The sequence below is a fragment of the Ranitomeya imitator genome, chromosome 4 (genome assembly GCF_032444005.1).
Source record: "Ranitomeya imitator isolate aRanImi1 chromosome 4, aRanImi1.pri, whole genome shotgun sequence".
Taxonomy (NCBI): Eukaryota; Metazoa; Chordata; class Amphibia; order Anura; family Dendrobatidae; genus Ranitomeya; species Ranitomeya imitator.
Genome location: NC_091285.1, coordinates 657,480,898 through 657,495,980, shown reverse-complemented (window position 1 = coordinate 657,495,980; position 15,083 = coordinate 657,480,898). Strand labels below are relative to the sequence as shown.

At 45.9% G+C, this 15,083-nt stretch overlaps 1 protein-coding gene across 3 annotated transcripts in view; it reads left to right on the top strand.

The window, feature by feature from the left end:
• LOC138677145 (uncharacterized) overlaps positions 1 to 15,083 on the top strand; it is a 163,702-nt gene that overhangs the window by 25,944 nt on the left and 122,675 nt on the right. The window lies entirely within an intron of this gene.

The window sequence follows — 15,083 nt, the reverse complement described above, 5'->3', positions numbered from 1 at the left end:
GTTAAGGAAATCGTTATGTGTGACAGCGACCAACGATCAGGCCCCTGCTGGGAGATCGTTGGTCGCTGAGGAAAGTCCAGCACTTTATTTTGTCGCTGGATCTCTCGCTGACATCGCTGGATCGGCGTGTGTGACGCCAATCCAGCGATGTCTTCACTGGTAGCCAGGGTAAACATCGGGTTACTAAGTGCAGGGCCGCGCTTAGTAACCCGATGTTTACCCTGGTTACCAGCATAAATGTTAAAAAAACAAACACTACATACTTACCTTCAGCTGTCTGTCCCCGGCGCTCTGCTTCTCTGCACTCTTCCTGCATCCTGTGTCAGCGCCGGTCAGCTGGAAAGCACAGCGGTGACGTCACTGCTCTGCTTTCCGGCTGACCGGCGCTGACAGTGCAGAGGAAAGCAGAGAGCCGGAGGACAGACAGCTGAAGGTAAGTATGTAGTGTTTGTTTTTATAACATTTACGCTGGTAACCATGGTAAACATCGGGTTACTAAGCGCGGCCCTGCGCTTAGTAACCCAATGTTTACCCTGGTTACCGGCATCGTTGGTCGCTGGAGAGCTGTCTGTGTGACAGCTCTCCAGCGACCAAACAGCGACGCTGCAGCGATCGACATCGTTGTCGGTATCGCTGCAGCGTCGCTTAGTGTGAAGGTACCTTTAGTCTCAATGAGATAACAAACACAACAGACATATAAACATAAAAATTCTAGCGCTTATTCGCATATCATCAGAGGAAGACAATGTTAACACCTTATCTGGCTGTCACATGTACCGTGTAACTCCTCAAACAGTAAAACGGTATTATTAAGCCAATGTTCACTCTGAGTCCCCGTTGATATACCAATTATCCATCTCATACAAAGAAATATCTTAATCATAAAAAACGGAACACTCTCACCCGATTGCATTCATAGATCAGCCCAGGCTCTGTTCTAAGCTTGCAAATTGGTCCTGGTTGTCCTGAAGATGGGGGGTGAAGTTCGGCACTCTGGTGTAGTGAAAAGGGCTCATAGCTTTGGATGTGTGGAGGTATAGGTGGTAGTGCCAGTCCCCATGATGTAACATGGTGGCAGAAACAGGAGAGAGTCCGTAGGCAGGCATTGTAGTGAAACGGATGTAAAACTTTACTAAATGGCAGCATATGGTAACAGCAATTTAAGATACGTTTTCTTAAAGGCAGTTTCCATGAGGAGCAGGCAGAGAAACCAGGCATATATGTGAGGAGTGCAAAAAAAGCAAGCCCATCCAGCGTCTAAAGCTGGCGTCCAGTACTGACGCTATGGATGTTATCCACCCTTCTAGGGCCGTGACCCTTTGCTAGCCTCAGTGTTGTAATTCCTGCTCATATTCATTATGTGTAGGTAGATAATGTCCCCATTTGCTCTATGGGCAACTTACTTCATTCCATGAGTGCTCCTCCTGGGTCCACACCGTGCTTGGTACTAGACTGTTTGCACTGGCGGACCAGGGTATTCCTCCAATGGATGCTGCAAGTATTCATTGCTCAATTCCGCACCTCATCGGATTAGTCTGCTCCATCTGGCCTGCTGGACCAGGGGAATTAAATCTCCAACATGTTACTAACTGTTTCTGCTCTTCTCTGACTGATCTCTGACTACTCTGACTAGAAAACATGGTTGCAGCAGTTTTATACCCCTAACTCTATCGACAAAGCTATTCCCTGGATACAAGCTCAGTGGTGTAATCAATTACTTAACTACCTGGAGCTGGGAACTCTATAGTACTGTATATGAAATGCTGAATCATCCTTTTTAAAGTAGCGCACACACAGTAACAGAGCAAATAGCAAATCTAAATGCAAAAAACCAATACAGATCTCTTCATGAAAAAGTTCTAAATTTTAAGTCTTTAAAGGCATATACTGTATAAAACATACTTCATATTGTTGAGATCCACAACTTTGGGGTATTACAGTAGCACAAATAAACATTTACATCTAGGTACCTTAGAGGTGACATTTTTGTTTGGAATCTTTCTCATCCCTGGTCCAGACGCCATGATGATCTTTCACATCCACAACTTATCTCTGCAGACTTCCTCTTCTCTGGTCTCCTGCAGCACATCTTGACATGATGCCCTTAAAAATAACAATGTCATTACAATGTCTCAAAATAAAAGATATACTACTTCCACATGCTGCCCCTTTTCATACTGTCATTCCCTAGCGGACCCTCCTATTACTGTCCCCCACAAGCTGCTACTCTCCATACTGTCCCCCTTAAACTGCCCACTCTTCATACTATCCCCCTACAACCCACATTGTCTTCCTCGCTCTGATCTCTTTAACATTTCTCCCCACTCTTGTACCCTTTCCCCTGATTCTAGTACCACTCTCCCCTCCCCTGTGTTCTGTGTTTGGCGGCTATGGAGTGTAGCTTTAATGTCAGCAGCATGATGAGATTATGGTATCATGCCGCGACACATACACATGTCAGGACAGGAGGCTGATATGTGCTCCTCCTCTGCCATCACTGCAACATGCAAGTTTTTAATTGTATTTGCAGGAGACAAATACAATTGAGTATAGACAGCAGGAACTGGCATTCTCCCTGTTCTCCAAACTGGCTATCAGTGCACGGGCTTGCTCCCACTTGCGATTAAATCGGACAAATGCAATTGCAGCGCCCTAGGGTCCTGTTCGTTGCAGTAATATCATTCTCCTCTAGGGGGGAGTGATGTTACGTTTGGAGGCAAAGAAGGACAACTGAAATCCAGGTATCACAAACCTGCAACACATTTCGCACTCCAGGCCACCAGCGGGAGGCTCTGCTCCTATTTATTAGAGCACTTCTCACACTTAGGTGAAACTGGTTGCCTGGGGAGGAAGTTAGTTAGTTGCTGGCTGAGCTTTGCTCAGGTAGTTGGTCCCTGACAGGGGTGGGATCCTGTCAGAGGTCGAGACAGAAGGACACGGGGCTGTGCATGCCCTAAGTCCAGAAAGAGACACTGAAGGAGAACTGTATTGTAGAGAGGGTGAAGAAGTCGTAGCAAAGGAGTGGATATCAGAGGAGTTCTGCCCTACACAGGCTGCCTCCTTCTGAGGCGCAGGATCACGCTAGCCGGAACACCGAGGGACCAACGACCCTTTATGCTTTGCTCCAGAGACCGGCTGTTATGACCTGGTGGTGAGGACAATAATGGACCTGGTGGTTAAGAGCACACGGAATGACCTGATAGTTACTAATAATACAGGACAAGCTCTGAGACGTGGGAACTCTGCTGACCGCAATCCCTAATCCTATCACACACACTAGAAATAGCCGTGGAGCGCTCCTGATGCTCCCTAGGCGCCTCGTCACAGCCTAAGGAACTAGCTAGCCCTAAAGATAGAAAAAAAAAGCCTACTGTTGTGAATTCTGTGGCTGAATTCACTCCTGTGGTCACAAGTGGTACTGCAGCTTCTGAGCTTCCTTCCTCAGGTGTTCTGGTGAGCTCATTAGCTGCTTCGTTACTTAACTCCACCTGATGCTGCTATCCTTGCTCCTAGTCAATGTTCCAGTGTTGGATCTGAGCTTCTCCTGATTGTTCCTGTGACCTGCTGCTCTGTATAGCTAAGTGCTTTTTTGCTATTTTGTTGCCTTTTTTCTTTCCAGATGGTCTTTTGTTTTGCTGGAAGCTCTGAGACGCAAAGGGTGTACCGCCGTGCCGTTAGTCTGGCACGGTGGGTCTTTTTTGCCCCTTTGCGTGGGTTTTGCTTTAGGGTTTTTTGTAGACTGCAAAGTTCGCTTTACTGTCCTCGCTCTGTCTAAGAATATCGGGCCCCACTTTGCTGAATCTATTTCATCCCTACGTTTTGTCTTTTCATCTTACTCACAGTCATTATATGTGGGGGGCTGCCTTTTCCTTTGGGGTATTTCTCTGGGGGCAAGTCAGGCCTATTTTTCTATCTTCAGGCTAGCTAGTTTCTTAGGCTGTGCCGAGTTGCATAGGTAGTGGTTAGGCGCAATCCACAGCCACTTTTAGTTGTGTTTAGGATAGGATCAGGTGTGCAGTCTACAGAGTTTCCACGTCTCAGAGCTCGTTCTTTTGTTTTTGGGGCTTTGTCAGATCACTGTGTGCGCTCTGATCTCTGGATTGCCTTCATTACACCTTTCATTAGCAGACATAACAGTACTAGGAGCCAATTAATGATTCTCAATAGAGGGAAAGAAAAAGTTCTGACATCATTTTTTTTTTCTCTGCTCTGTGTTCACTTTTTTTTTTTTTTCCCCTAGACATTTGGGTGTTTCTGGACACAGGTGTGGACATGGATTTTCAGGGTCTGTGCTCTTCAATGGATAATCTCGTTATAAATGTACAAAAGATTCAAGATACTATTGATCAGAAATCTATGTTAGAACCAAGAATTCCTATTCCTGATTTGTTTTTTGGAGATAGAACTAAGTTTCCAAGTTTCAAAAATAATTGTAAGCTATTTCTGGCCTTGAAACCTCATTCTTCTGGTAATCCTATTCAACAGGTTTTGATTATTATTTCTTTTTTGCGCGGCGACCCTCAAGACTGGGCATTTTCTCTTGCGCCAGGAGACCCTGCATTGAGTAGTGTCGATGCGTTTTTCCTGGCACTCGGATTACTGTACGATGAGCCTAATTCAGTGGATCAGGCTGAGAAAAATTTGCTGGCTTTGTGCTAGGGTCAGGATGATATAGAAGTATATTGTCAGAAATTTAGGAAATGGTCAGTACTCACTCAGTGGAATGAATCTGCGCTGGCAGCTTTGTTCAGAAAGGGTCTCTCTGAGGCTCTTAAGGATGTCATGGTGGGATTTCCTATGCCTGCTGGTTTGAATGAGTCTTTGTCTTTAGCCATTCAGATCGGTAGACGCTTGCGCGAGCGTAAATCTGTGCACCATTTGGCGGTTTTGCCTGAGGTTAAACCTGAGCCTATGCAGTGCGATAGGACTATGACCAGAGTGGAACGGCAGGAATACAGACGTCTGAATGGGCTATGTTTCTACTGTGGTGATTCCACTCATGCTATTTCTGATTGTCCTAAGCGCACTAAGCGGTCCGCTAGGTCTGCCGTCATTGGTACTGTACAGTCCAAATTCCTTCTGTCCATTACCTTGATATGCTCTTTGTCGTCGTTTTCTGTCATGGCGTTTGTGGATTCAGGCGCTGCCCTAAATCTGATGGATTTGGATTATGCTAAACGTTGTGGGTTTTTCTTGGAGCCTTTGCGGTGTCCTATTCCATTGAGAGGAATTGATGCTACACCTTTGGCCAAGAATAAACCTCAGTACTGGGCCCAGCTGACCATGTGCATGGCTCCTGCACATCAGGAAGTTATTCGCTTTCTGGTGTTGCATAATCTGCATGATGTGGTCGTGTTGGGGTTGCCATGGCTACAAACCCATAATCCAGTATTGGATTGGAATTCCATGTCGGTATCCAGCTGGGGTTGTCAGGGGGTACATGGTGATGTTCCATTTTTGTCGATTTCGTCATCCACCCCTTCTGAGGTCCCAGAGTTCTTGTCTGATTATCAGGATGTATTTGAAGAGCCCAAGTCCGATGCCCTACCTCCGCATAGGGATTGTGATTGTGCTATCAATTTGATTCCTGGTAGTAAATTCCCTAAAGGTCGATTATTTAATTTATCCGTGCCCGAACACGCCGCTATGCACAGTTATGTGAAGGAATCCCTAGAGAAGGGACATATTCGCCCATCGTCATCACCACTGGGAGCAGGGTTCTTCTTTGTAGCTAAGAAGGATGGTTCGCTGAGACCGTGTATTGATTACCGCCTTCTTAATAAGATCACTGTTAAATTTCAGTATCCCTTGCCATTGTTATCTGACTTGTTTGCTCGGATTAAGGGGGCTAGTTGGTTCACTAAGATAGATCTTCATGGTGCGTATAATCTGGTGAGAATCAGGCAAGGAGATGAATGGAAAACTGCATTCAATACGCCCGAGGGTCATTTTGAGTATCTAGTGATGCCGTTCGGACTTGCCAATGCTCCATCAGTGTTTCAATCCTTTATGCATGACATCTTCCGTGATTACCTGGATAAATTCCTGATTGTTTACTTGGATGACATTTTGATCTTCTCAGATGATTGGGAGTCTCATGTGAAGCAGGTCAGAATGGTTTTTCAGGTCCTGCGTGCTAACTCTTTGTTTGTGAAGGGATCAAAGTGTCTCTTCGGTGTGCAGAAAGTTTCATTTTTGGGATTCATCTTTTCCCCTTCTACTATCGAGATGGATCCAGTTAAGGTCCAAGCCATCCAGGATTGGATTCAGCCGACATCTCTGAAAAGTCTGCAAAAGTTCCTGGGGTTTGCTAATTTTTATCGTCGCTTCATCTGTAATTTTTCTAGCATTGCCAAACCATTGACCGATTTGACCAAGAAGGGTGCTGATTTGGTCAATTGGTCTTCTGCTGCTGTGGAAGCTTTTCAGGAGTTGAAGCGTCGTTTTTGTTCTGCCCCTGTGTTGTGTCAGCCAGATGTTTCTCTTCCGTTCCAGGTCGAGGTTGATGCTTCTGAGATTGGAGCAGGGGCGGTTTTGTCACAGAGAGGTTCTGATTGCTCAGTGATGAAACCATGTGCTTTCTTTTCCAGGAAGTTTTCGCCCGCTGAGCGTAATTATGATGTGGGCAACCGAGAGTTGCTGGCCATGAAGTGGGCATTCGAGGAGTGGCGTCATTGGCTTGAAGGAGCTAAGCATCGCGTGGTGGTATTGACTGATCATAAGAACTTGACTTATCTCGAGTCTGCCAAGCGCTTGAATCCTAGACAGGCCCGTTGGTCGTTATTTTTTGCCCGCTTCGACTTTGTGATTTCGTACCTTCCGGGCTCTAAAAATGTGAAGGCGGATGCTCTGTCTAGGAGTTTTGTGCCCGACTCTCCGGGTTTATCTGAGCCAGCGGGTATCCTCAAGGTAAGAGTCATTGTGTCTGCCATCTCCCCTGATTTGCGGCGGGTGCTGCAAAAATTTCAGGCGAATAAACCTGATCGTTGTCCAGCGGAGAAACTGTTCGTCCCTGATAGGTGGACTAATAAACTTATCTCTGAACTTCATTGTTCGGTGTTGGCTGGTCATCCTGGAATCTTTGGTACCAGAGAGTTAGTGGCTAGATCCTTCTGGTGGCCATCTCTGTCACGGGATGTACGTACTTTTGTGCAGTCCTGTGGGATTTGTGCTAGGGCTAAGCCCTCCTGTTCTCGTGCCAGTGGGTTGCTTTTGCCCTTGCCGGTCCCAAAGAGGCCTTGGACACATATTTCGATGGATTTCATTTCTGACCTTCCCGTTTCTCAAAAGATGTCAGTCATTTGGGTGGTCTGTGATCGCTTTTCTAAAATGGTCCATCTGGTGCCCTTGGCTAAATTGCCTTCCTCCTCTGATTTGGTACCTTTGTTCTTTCAGCATGTGGTTCGGTTGCATGGCATTCCTGAGAATATTGTTTCTTACAGAGGTTCCCAGTTTGTTTCAAGGTTCTGGCGAGCCTTTTGTGGTAGGATGGGCATTGACCTATCCTTTTCCTCGGCTTTCCATCCTCAGACTAATGGCCAGACCGAACGAACCAATCAGACCTTGGAAACATATCTGAGATGTTTTGTTTCTGCAGACCAGGATGATTGGGTGTCCTTTTTGCCGTTGGCTGAGTTCGCCCTTAATAATCGGGCCAGCTCGGCTACCTTGGTTTCTCCATTTTTCTGCAATTCTGGGTTCCATCCTCGTTTCTCTTCACGACAGGTTGAGTCTTCGGACTGTCCTGGTGTGGATTCTGTGGTGGACAGGTTGCAGCAGATCTGGACTCAGGTAGTGGACAATTTGACCTTGTCCCAGGAGAAGGCTCAACTTTTCGCTAATCGCAGACGCCGTGTGGGTCCCCGACTTCGTGTTGGGGATCTGGTTTGGTTATCTTCTCGTCATATTCCTATGAAGGTTTCCTCTCCTAAATTTAAACCTCGTTTTATTGGTCCGTATAGGATTTCTGAGGTTCTCAATCCTGTGTCTTTTCGTCTGACCCTCCCAGACTCCTTTTCCATACATAATGTATTCCATAGGTCATTGTTGCGGAGATACGTGGCACCTATGGTTCCATCTGTTGAGCCTCCTGCCCCGGTTTTGGTGGAGGGGGAATTGGAGTATATTGTGGAGAAGATTTTGGATTCTCGTGTTTCTAGACGGAAACTCCAGTATCTGGTTAAATGGAAGGGTTATGCTCAGGAAGATAATTCCTGGGTTTTTGCCTCTGATGTTCATGCTCCCGATCTTGTTCGTGCCTTTCATGCGGCTCATCCTGGTAGGCCTGGGGGCTCTGGTGAGGGTTCGGTGACCCCTCCTCAAGGGGGGGGTACTGTTGTGAATTCTGTGGCTGAATTCACTCCTGTGGTCACAAGTGGTACTGCAGCTTCTGAGCTTCCTTCCTCAGGTGTTCTGGTGAGCTCATTAGCTGCTTCGTTACTTAACTCCACCTGATGCTGCTATCCTTGCTCCTAGTCAATGTTCCAGTGTTGGATCTGAGCTTCTCCTGATTGTTCCTGTGACCTGCTGCTCTGTATAGCTAAGTGCTTTTTTGCTATTTTGTTGCCTTTTTTCTGTCCAGCTTGTCTTTTGTTTTGCTGGAAGCTCTGAGACGCAAAGGGTGTACCGCCGTGCCGTTAGTCCGGCACGGTGGGTCTTTTTTGCCCCTTTGCGTGGGTTTTGCTTTAGGGTTTTTTGTAGACTGCAAAGTTCGCTTTACTGTCGTCGCTCTGTCTAAGAATATCGGGCCCCACTTTGCTGAATCTATTTCATCCCTACGTTTTGTCTTTTCATCTTACTCACAGTCATTATATGTGGGGGGCTGCCTTTTCCTTTGGGGTATTTCTCTGGGGGCAAGTCAGGCCTATTTTTCTATCTTCAGGCTAGCTAGTTTCTTATTATTACTAAATGTCTCTAGAAACAATCTATAGTAGTGCCTCAATGACCACACTCCCTTAGTATATAATCAACAACGTCCATGCTAATATAATAGCCCATGGACAAAAAGTGATAAGGCAACGTAGGATATGGATATATAAAAAGTTATATCTTTATTATACACAAAAACACAAGTTTAAAATACGAGACCAAAAACAATAACAGGGCTAAAATAAACCTCCATAGGGAAGGACTAATAGTGTGACGGACGCACATACACTGTTGAATCGCTGGCAGTATATATAGGAATATGCTGATGCTAAAATATTGAAATAACTGCGAGTGATCCAACCACAAGTATAAAACATAAGCGGATACTCAATCTCCTCAATCCACTTGTCGATACAAGACTATGATATAGTATACACATATACAATGTAATAGGTATATAATAAACCAGGGATATAAATCAAAGCCAAACAAACGGTCATATACCAAATACAAACGCAGTGTATAATATACAAAACAGAGGGGAAATACAGATACCACAATGTTAGCACCGCAATAATGTCACAATAATAAATGACCCAGTGGCTATATATATATATAAACCTAATCCCTAGACAAAAAATCAGTATAGGCAAATAAATCCGGCTTCAGACAAAGTCCGAGCGCTAGTGCCGGCAAGTAGTCACAAGTATAGGAGAGCTTACCGCTAAAGTAAGATGCGTCCGGTGTCCTTCCCGCCTGCCCGACGGGCGCCGTTTCGCTGCTCGCTTCTTCCGTCGGGCAGGCGGGAAGGACACCGGACGCATCTTACTTTAGCGGTAAGCTCTCCTATACTTGTGACTACTTGCCGGCACTAGCGCTCGGACTTTGTCTGAAGCCGGATTTATTTGCCTATACTGATTTTTTGTCTAGGGATTAGGTTTATATATATATAGCCACTGGGTCATTTATTATTGTGACATTATTGCGGTGCTAACATTGTGGTATCTGTATTTCCCCTCTGTTTTGTATATTATACACTGCGTTTGTATTTGGTATATGACCGTTTGTTTGGCTTTGATTTATATCCCTGGTTTATTATATACCTATTACATTGTATATGTGTATACTATATCATAGTCTTGTATCGACAAGTGGATTGAGGAGATTGAGTATCCGCTTATGTTTTATACTTGTGGTTGGATCACTCGCAGTTATTTCAATATTTTAGCATCAGCATATTCCTATATATACTGCCAGCGATTCAACAGTGTATGTGCGTCCGTCACACTATTAGTCCTTCCCTATGGAGGTTTATTTTAGCCCTGTTATTGTTTTTGGTCTCGTATTTTAAACTTGTGTTTTTGTGTATAATAAAGATATAACTTTTTATATATCCATATCCTACGTTGCCTTATCACTTTTTGTCCATGGGCTATTATATTAGCATGGACGTTGTTGATTATAGCTAGTTTCTTAGGCTGTGCCGAGTTGCATAGGTAGTGGTTAGGCGCAATCCACAGCCACTTTTAGTTGTGTTTAGGATAGGATCAGGTGTGCAATCTACAGAGTTTCCACGTCTCAGAGCTCGTTCTTTTGTTTTTGGGTATTTGTCAGATCACTGTGTGCGCTCTGATCGCTAGGCACACTGTGTCTCTGGATTGCCTTCATTACACCTTTCATTAGCAGACATAACAGCCTACCTTGCCTCAGAGAAATACCCCAAAGGAACAGGCAGCCCCCCACATATAATGACTGTGAGTAAAGATGAAAATTACAAACACAGAGATGAAATAGATTTAGCAAAGTGAGGCCCGACTTACTGAACAGACAGAGGATAGGAAAGGTAACTTTGTGGTCAGCACAAAAAACTACAAAAAGACCACGCAGAGGGCGCAAAAAGACCCTCCGCACCGACTCACGGTGCGGAGGCACTCCCTCTGCGTCCCAGAGCTTCCAGCAAGCAAGACAAAAATCAAAATAGCAAGCTGGACAGAAAAAATAGCAAACAGAGAAAAACAAGCAGGAACTTAGCTTCTGCTGGGAAGACAGGTCACAAGAACGATCCAGGAGCGAACTAGACCAATACTGGAACATTGACAGGTGACATGGAGCAATGATCTAGGTGGAGTTAAATAGAGCAGCCAGCTAACGAATTAACCTCGTCACCTGTGGAAGGAACCTCAGAGGCCGCAGCCCCACTCACAACCACCAGAGGAAGCCCATGGACAGAACCAGCCGAAGTACGATTCATGACCACAGGAGGGAGCTTAACAACAGAATTCACAACACCGGCAGGACAGCTAATTTCATGTTACCTGTCCGCCCCTACACCCAGGAGGCAAGGTGGCACCCCTTAGAGGTTGGGGCATGATAGAGTCCCTGTAAAACGCCTCAAGCCACCGGTCATACGGGTTTGTCTTATCCTTCTGAGGGACAGAGAGAGACACAACATCTGTAACATCTTCAACAGTTGTGAGGACCTTATGAGAAGCTTAGCAGTAAGGTACTACAACACCACAGCACTAGAGGACGGCTACTGATTTCTATCTGGATGAGGGGACTCTGGATTTGCCTCCAAACTGGCCAGATTCTGCCTGCCCTGTGGTCTGGTACCCTGGACTGTGGATGCTTAAGCCTTCAGTAAAAGGTAAAGAGACTGCAACCTTGTGTTCTCGTTCTTCACTGCGCCTCTCACCATCCACCATCTTCACACTGGGAAGCTCTGGGGACATACTTCACCTGTGGGAAGGTATACCATCTAGCTGCCATAACATCATCCCAGTGGACCATTTAAAGCAGCGTCGGTCACCCTGACCGAATATCACAGGTGGCGTCATGAACATTCCCTTTAAAGACCTTTACCTTTTACAACTGCGCCAGGAGATCCGGCATTGCGTGATGTTGATGCGTTTTTCCTGGCGCTTGGATTGCTTTATGACGAACCTAATTCAGTGGATCAGGCATAGAAAATCTTGCTGGCTCTGTGTCAGGGCCAGGATGAAGCGGAGATATATTGTCAGAAGTTTAGAAAGTGGTCTGTGCTCACTCAGTGGAATGAATGTGCCCTGGCAGCAATCTTCAGAAAGGGTCTCTCTGAAGCCCTTAAGGATGTCATGGTGGGGTTTCCCATGCCTGCTGGTCTGAATGAGTCTATGTCCTTGGCCATTCAGATCGATCGACGCTTGCGTGAGCGTAAAGCTGTGCACCATTTGGCGGTACTATCTGAGCATGGGCCTGAGCCTATGCAATGAGATAGGACTTTGACCAGAGCTGAACGGCAAGAACACAGACGTCGGAATGGGCTTTGTTTTTACTGTGGTGATTCCACTCATGCTATCTCCGATTGTCCTAAGCGCACTAAGCGGTTCGCTAGGTCTGCCACCATTGGTACGGTACAGTCTAAATTTCTATTGTCTGTTACTCTGATTTGCTCTTTGTCATCCTATTCTGTTATGGCATTTGTGGATTCAGGCGCTGCCCTGAATTTGATGGACTTGGAGTATGCTAGGCGCTGTGGTTTTTTCTTGGAGCCCTTGCAGTATCCTATTCCATTGAGAGGAATTGATGCTACGCCTTTGGCCAAGAATAAGCCTCAGTATTGGACCCAATTGACGATGTGCATGGCTCCTGCACATCAGGAGGATATCCGCTTTCTGGTGTTGCATAATCTGCATGATGTGGTCGTTTTGGGGTTGCCATGACTACAGGTTCATAATCCAGCATTGGACTGGAAATCTATGTCTGTGTCCAGCTGGGGTTGCCAGGGGGTACATGGTGATGTTCCATTTTTGTCTATTTCGTCTTCCACTCCTTCTGAAGTTCCAGAGTTTTTGTCGGATTATCGGGATGTATTTGATGAGCCCAAAGCCAGTGCCCTACCTCCTCATAGGGATTGCGATTGTGCAATTAATTTGATTCCTGGTAGTAAGTTTCCTAAGGGCCGATTGTTCAATTTATCTGTGCCAGAACACGCCACTATGTGGAGTTATTTAAAGGAATCCTTGGAGAAAGGCCATATTCGCCCGTCGTCATCACCGTTAGGAGCAGGGTTCTTTTTTGTGGCCAAGAAGGATGGTTCTTTGAGACCTTGTATTGATTACCGCCTTCTTAATAAAATTACAGTCAAATTTCAGTATCCTTTGCCGTTGTTGTCTGATTTGTTTGCTCGTATTAAAGGGGCTAGTTGGTTCACCAAGATAGATCTTCGAGGGGCGTATAATCTTGTGCGTATTAAACAAGGCGATGAATGGAAAACAGCATTAAATATGCCCGAGGGCCATTTTGAGTACCTGGTTATGCCATTCGGGCTTTCCAATGCTCCATCAGTATTTCAGTCCTTTATGCATGACATCTTCCGAGAGTACCTGGATAAATTCCTGATTGTGTATTTGGATGATATTTTGGTCTTTTCGGATGATTGGGAGTCTCATGTGAAGCAGGTCAGAATGGTGTTCCAGGTCCTTCGTGCGAATTCCTTGTTTGTGAAGGGGTCAAAGTGTCTCTTTGGAGTTCAGAAGGTTTCATTTTTGGGGTTCATTTTTTCCCCTTCTACTATCGAGATGGACCCTGTTAAAGTCCAGGCCATTTACGATTGGACTCAGCCGACATCTGTGAAGAGCCTGCAAAAGTTCCTGGGCTTTGCTAATTTTTATCGGCACTTCATCGCTAATTTTTCTACTGTTGCTAAACCGTTGACTGACTTGACCAAGAAGGGTGCTGATGTGGTCAATTGGTCTTCTGCGGCTGTAGAGGCTTTTCAGGAGTTGAAGCGTCGTTTTTCTGCCCCTGTGTTGTGCCAGCCATATGTTTCGCTTCGCAGGGGCTGTTTTGTCGCAAAGAAGTTCTGAGGGCTCGGTGATGAAGCCATGTGCTTTCTTTTCTAGAAAGTTTTCGCTTGCTGAGCGTAACTATGATGTTGGTAATCGTGAATTGTTGGCCATGAAGTGGGCATTCGAGGAGTGGCGTCATTGGCTGGAAGGAGCCAAGCATCGCGTGGTGGTCTTGACAGATCACAAGAATTTGACTTATCTTGAGTCTGCCAAACGGTTGAATCCGAGACAGGCTCGATGGTCATTATTTTTCTCCCGTTTTGATTTTGTGGTTTCGTACCTTCCAGGCTCTAAGAATGTGAAGGCTGATGCCCTGTCAAGGAGTTTTGTGCCTGACTCTCCGGGTGTTCCTGAGCCGGCGGGTATTATCAAAGAGGGGGTAATTTTGTCTGCCATCTCCCCTGATTTGCAGCGGGTGCTGCAAAAATTTCAGGCTGATAGACCTGACCGTTGCCCAGCAGAGAAACTGTTTGTCCCTGATAGATGGACTAGTAGAGTTATCTCTGAGATTCATTGTTCAGTGTTGGCTGGGCATCCTGGAATCTTTGGTACCAGAGATTTGGTGGCTAGATCCTTCTGGTGGCCGTCTTTGTCGCGGGATGTGCGTTCTTTTGTGCAGTCCTGTGGGACTTGTGCTCGGGCTAAGCCCTGCTGTTCTCGTGCCAGTGGGTTGCTTTTGCCCTTGCCGGTCCCGAAGAGGCCCTGGACGCATATTTCTATGGATTTTATTTCGGATCTCCCCGTCTCTCAAAAGATGTCGGTCATTTGGGTGGTTTGTGATCGCTTTTCTAAGATGGTCCATTTGGTACCTTTGTCTAAATTGCCTTCCTCCTCTGATTTGATGCCATTATTTTTCCAGCATGTGGTTCGTTTACATGGTATCCCGGAGAACATCGTTTCTGACAGAGGTTCCCAGTTTGTTTCAAGGTTTTGGCGATCCTTTTGTGCTAGGATGGGCATTGATTTGTCTTTTTCCTCGGCTTTCCATCCTCAGACAAATGGCCAAACCGAACGAACTAATCAAACTTTGGAAACATATCTGAGATGCTTTGTTTCTGCTGATCAGGATGATTGGGTGTCCTTTTTGCTGTTGGCTGAGTTCGCCCTTAATAATCGGGCCAGCTCGGCTACTTTGGTTTCGCCGTTTTTCTGCAATTCTGGTTTCCATCCTCGTTTCTCTTCAGGGCAGGTTGAGTCTTCAGACTGTCCTGGTGTAGATACTGTGGTGGATAGGTTGCAGCAGATTTGGACTCATGTGGTGGACAATTTGACATTGTCCCAGGAGAAGGCTCAACGTTTCGCTAACCGCCGGCGCTGTGTGGGTCCCCGACTTCATGTTGGGGATTTGGTTTGGTTGTCGTCTCGTTATGTTCATATGAAGGTTTC